Raw genomic sequence first — 5,592 nt, 5'->3', positions numbered from 1 at the left:
GACCGGTCCTCCTCTATTCGGGGAAGGTCGTCCTCTTCGACCGAGCGCGCAGCTTCGGGAGGGACGCACATGGAGCGGTGAGGGAGGAAGGGGACACCCGCCTAGCCAGCCAGATCAGCCGAATCAACCCTGGCGATCAATGGGGTGACAGATGTCGCAGCCAGATCGCCCTCACATCCCACCTGCTGCCTTTGGTGTAAGCTCCTATACACACTCCAATACAGTAAAACCAGGCTGGCAAGGCCATGGGACCAAACTCACGGCAGCTTCTATCTACAGACCCACGGTAGCCCCTGCATTCAGGAAGAGGCAGTTTCTCCTCCTCTCACAGAGTCTAGAGAAGTATTTCAGGAGAGCTGGTATGGTGTTTATATCCTGAGGGGATTAAGACAGCGACCAACAAAAGTCTGAAGATACCTGAGAAGGAAACAGGGGTGTAGACAAAGATGGAGATAGACGTAGCAGAGGGATCCTTTTGAAAAATGAGAGGCATCCCTTCACCCTCCCCTGGAGAGAAGAGATAAGGCAGTGTCTGAAAAGGTAAGCATTTTCAGTTAACTGAGAGAACAGCAGTGAGTTATGTAAATAGTCTGTGTCCTCTGGAAGGAGAGAGAGAGAGAGCCAAGGTCGTCTGCTGACTAGAGTGTAGGAGTGAGACAGGGAATGGCTAAGATGACCGAGGTCTTGGAAAAGCTGCCGCGAGAAGCTGGCAAGGGAGGCCACTGGTAGCTGGCAGGAGGACCCTCAAACTGCAGAGGCTACTGCTTCTATTTGCATCTGCTAAGAGCAATTAGCCGCACAGACACATTTCAGACAAAGGGTGCACAAATCGTCCCTGAAACTTTTCCAGAGAAAAATCAGGGACTTGCAAAGGGGAACTGATTTCACAGAGCAGCAAGAGATTCAGTGTAGCTTTTCAATCTTGCAACTTTGCAACTATTCAAACTGAACTCCTTTGCTGGTCCAGAGAAACTGGTCCAAAGGAAGCAGGAGAAGGCTGAGAGTTGTTCTTAGAGAATCTGGATGTTTGTCTGACCTATAATTTTGAGACGAAGTTGTCAACTTTGCATACCAAAGTATGACAGAAAAATTAGGCAAAAATACCTTTACTGGATACTTACCAGATATCATACATTAACTACTAGAGCATCTAGAATTGATATTCCTCTCAACAAGTTGTTAAAAGTGATTTTTTTAAAAATTATTGTTGATAGAAAATGTAGCCATCAAAACGGCCCTTGCTTTTACTGATGAGAACAATGGAAAGCTTGTGTCCCAAGCCTCTCAGGAATAACGCACCCAGTTTGGACACACTGTGTGTGTGGTTGTGTGCAGGGATGCACACGCAATGATTGACTCTTAACACGCCCCATCTGCTAGATCTGGGAAACAATTACCCCCATCCACCCGGTGTAGACTTCATTGTAGATTGCTAGTTAGACTCAAGTACACGTCAGGAAATATCAGCTGGCCAGGTCCAAAAGAAGGCAGCATCTGGACACAATTCAACATGCAATTTCAGCTTTTGTTTCATTTTGAATGAAAAAAAAGTTGGCTGAACAAATACCTATTTAAATCCTGAAAAGCTGGTGCTCGCTAAGAAGACTCCTGTCTTATAATAGAGTGGCGGGGGCTACCCTACTGAATATCAAGGATCTGGGTGGAATTCCTGCCGAGATCTACTGGTTTCAAGTCAAGACAAATTGAGTCAAAATAGAGATTAAAATCATTTATCTCTTGCTCTTCGCAAATCCCAAAGCATCACATTCTTCTGGGATGACTCTCAGGCAATTGGGTTTTTATTTGAGACAGGATTTACTCTGGGGAGAAAACAAAAAGATTTGAAAGTTGATGTAACTTATCGCAGCCGCTAGGGGTCAGTCACGACACTGAGGATGAGGGGCGAGTGCTCCGATTACAGCCTTAAAATGAAAGCCGCTGGCACGATTTTAAAAGCATTTGCTTGAGCAATACAAAAGAGGAAGAGAAAATGACATTTTGCTGATCCCGTTCATGTAACCTTAATGAGAAACAGCAGTAAACAGGTCACACGAGCCTGTGCGCGCTTTCATTTCCAGGAAAGCAGACTGCGGCCCGTGCCATCTGATGACAGTTGGAGGACCGTGATTCAGCATGTAGGATGCAATGAGGTCAGGCTCTCAATCCACTCTGTGATTTCACCTGCCTACGAAATAGCAAAAGATCACGGCGGCCGGGCAACCGCACCACAACAAAACACAAATCACTGCCACCTGACCTTACTGGACCTTCCAACGTGGCTGCATTGGTAGGTTGTTCGTGTGGTGGTGGTGGTGGTGGTGTGTGTGTGTGTGTGTGTTCAATATAAGTGACGCTTTTTTAGATTATGAAGTCAAAATGATTCTTTATTTAAAAAAAATCCCCACAGCTCTATTTAACCCACGCTATTTGTGGGAGGTGAGGAAGAAGTGACTCACAAGGCCACAAAAAATGCTTGTGAAAACGCAGAGAAATGGTGACAGGCATTGAAGCACGGGTCTCTAAAAACACACGACATGAACTGGGCTGGGGGTGGGGAAGACACAATCAAGAACTGATTCCAAACGTTCGGGAAAATATCTGCTCTACAGCTAGTAAAGAAGGCTAAGATCCTGAAGCATGAGTTATTTTACGTTAGTTCAACGCTTACATATTGCTCTTAGCCATTTTCAGACAGAAACGTCTGTGTGCTGTGTAGTGCACCAGGAAGCATTTTGGACGTGTGCTATTGCTGAACTCGTTGTGGGCATGTGACCATTGAGTTTGCAGATGTTAAAAGTAACTGAAGACCCCTCGGGGACACCAGGCACGCTTGTGAAGAAGGACAGAAGTCCAATGCTGAACTCTGATGGCCAGTGTCTGTCCTTCCACAGATGACAGCCTGGATTCTTGAAGAAAAGGTCTCTGAGATGCTCTGAGGAACACCCAAGGCTTAGTTCTTCAAACTAAAATGATTCGTCCGAGTTTGTTGGCAGGAAAAAGAAATGAGAGAGAAACTTAGCTCTGTGACCACTTCCCCAACAGTCTGTCTAAAACATAGCTGCAATTAATTTATTGAACATATTTTCCCATACTGTATTTTTAGAAAACTGCTTCTCACGTGAGTACAGAGAGAAACAAACCACACGATCAAATGTTAATATGTTCTGTCATAACTCTTTTGACCACATTTTGCTCTACCCTCCTCTCTGAGAATCTCTGTGACCTTGGACTTGCTGTTCCTATTCTTTCCATAACAGTGATTTGAATGGGAACAGTAGAGCCAGCAAGGGCAGAAGGGTTCATTGGAACCCTTCTCCTTACAGCGAGAGACAACTCCTACAGTTCCTGAAGAGAACCTTCGTGGACCACATGCTCCGAATAGCAAAGGCGTTTTATAGACCTACTTCTACGGCAGGCAGAGAGCCCAGACTGCCCCGTGCAACAGCACAGGCGCTGATGCAAGGATGAAAGCCCAGATCCTGAAGTGCCTGCAGGTTTTAGATCTGTTGATGCCCGGGTAAAACGTGCAGTTGAATAGATGGCAGACATTTCCCTCTGGAGCTTGCCTGGTCTTGCCAGGAAAGAGAAGCGCCCCTCTATCATTCCTAATTGTACCTTTTAGACTGTTTTATAATTACTGCACACTTCTGGAGCGGAGCTGTGTCTCACACATCCAAAAACTTCCCGGAACTATATTGCTCATTTGGAACTCCCTGAAGGGTGACTGCCTGAACCAGGCTGCAGTGCTCAGAAAGGAAGGGGCCCACCCCACACATTTCCCCAGTTACCCCTCACTTGTAATGTACCTCAGTTCCATCCAGAGGTGCAACCCAGAGCTTACACAAATGTAAGTGAAAAACAAACTTGGTGTCAGAATAAACAGTGAGCTAAAGCTCTGTTTGTTTTTCTCAGAGTTGGGAGGGAGACCTCAAAATTCATTGTGATCACTTAGTAAATAACAGCACCAGTCAGGAAAAATAAGTGTCGGGTGCTTGTGTCCAGTACCCCATTCTCCCTGCTTCCCTCGTGTGCCCCTTTCTCTACTCCTTTCCACTTTGTTTTCTTTCTCTCCATTATTACACTTTTAAATAGATAAAATGAAAATATACCAAGTAAGGAAAATGTGAAAAGACCTAGCTGATGTGGGATTTCCCTCTGTAAATGATCTGAATGTTTTATTGCCATTGGCAATAAAAGAAGTAAAGAAAAGGCAGGAAATCTGAACAGAGATGTGGAGAGATAGGGTAGGCAGAGTCAGGGAGAAACCATGCAGCCTTGGCAGGAGACAGGCATCTCCTCTGGAGTCCGTGGAAACTTAGCCATGACCTCGTGGTGATGCACAGAGGATTAATGGAGATGGGTTAGTTTAGGATATAAGAGTCAGCTAGAAACATGCTTAAAATATTGGCCAAACAGTATTGCAAATAATATAGTTTCTGTGTGATTATTTCGGGTCTGAGCAGCCAGGAGCGAACCAACAGCCTCAATCTACACCCAAAATTCCACAAAAATGGCCCAGTGTAATGGCATTGTCTTCAGTGTGCAACACCAGTGTATGCTTCACTGTGGGGGGGGGGAATGGCAAATTCATAACTTCACTTGTCAACTATGTATATTTTAAAAGTCAATATAGTTTCCGAAAATGTCCTTCTTTACTTAGCATACGAAGTAACAGGTTTCTTTATGGCATTCCTTGCACAGTTTCTCTGGACCTCCCCAGTCCTCCTTCATCTCCCTGCTCTCCATCACCCTTCCTCCTCATATCCCCCCCTTTAAATGTCACTTTTATTCTATTACAATTCACACTCCTTCCCTCACCGCCCGGTTTTCCATTCTCATGGCCCCTTCCCAGTCCCCCGGCCTCTGCCCACCCTCACTCCCACACCAACACATGCTAATCAAATTTAGAAGCTAGGATTCGCGTATGAGGACTAACACGTGGCAGTTGTCCTACACTATCTTATTCATGATATTTTCTAGTTCCATCCTTTTGCCTGCATATTTCAATTTTCTTTACGGCTGAATGAAATTCCATCATGTATACGTGGGTGCCACATTTCATTGTCCAGTCCCCTGCTGATGGACACCTAGGCAGTCCCATTCCCTTGCTATTTGGCTTCATTTCTGTAATTCTTTTTACCAAAACACAATAGTTTCCCAACTGCATGGATTTTCTAAGGCATCATACATGCTCTTCAAAGCTACCATGATTTTTCTTAATATCATAGGATCATTTGATTAGTAAGATCAAAGGAGGGAGCTGGCAAGGTGACTAAGCAGGTAGAGTCACTAGCTGCCAAGACTGATGACCTGAGTTCAGTCACCAGGCCCACATAGTGGCAGGAGGAAACTGACTCCACAAGCTGTCCTCTGGCCTCCACTCACAGACACGCGCGCACGCGCGCACGCGCGCACACACATACACACACACACACCACACATACACAGACATACACACACACACACACCACACATACACAGACATATACACACACACACATACACACACACACACAGAAGCACATGTGCACTCACAAGTGCCAGACTGGTCTACATATGGTTTCATGACAGCCAAGGCTACATAAAAAAGAG

At 45.4% G+C, this 5,592-nt stretch overlaps 1 long non-coding RNA gene across 1 annotated transcript; it reads left to right on the top strand.

Moving 5' to 3' along the window:
• Window positions 1–1,947: 1,947 nt before the first annotated feature.
• On the top strand, window positions 1,948–3,882 carry LOC101995783. The gene is made up of 2 exons (XR_001229364.2): window positions 1,948–2,287; window positions 2,892–3,882. It is a non-coding gene; the product is annotated as an uncharacterized LOC101995783 (long non-coding RNA).
• Window positions 3,883–5,592: the final 1,710 nt, after the last annotated feature.

The sequence above is a fragment of the Microtus ochrogaster genome, unplaced genomic scaffold (assembly GCF_000317375.1).
Source record: "Microtus ochrogaster isolate Prairie Vole_2 unplaced genomic scaffold, MicOch1.0 UNK2, whole genome shotgun sequence".
NCBI classification, from domain to species: domain Eukaryota; kingdom Metazoa; phylum Chordata; class Mammalia; order Rodentia; family Cricetidae; genus Microtus; species Microtus ochrogaster.
Note: the sequence above shows the minus strand (reverse complement) of the source record. Positions and strands in the feature narration are given on the sequence as shown.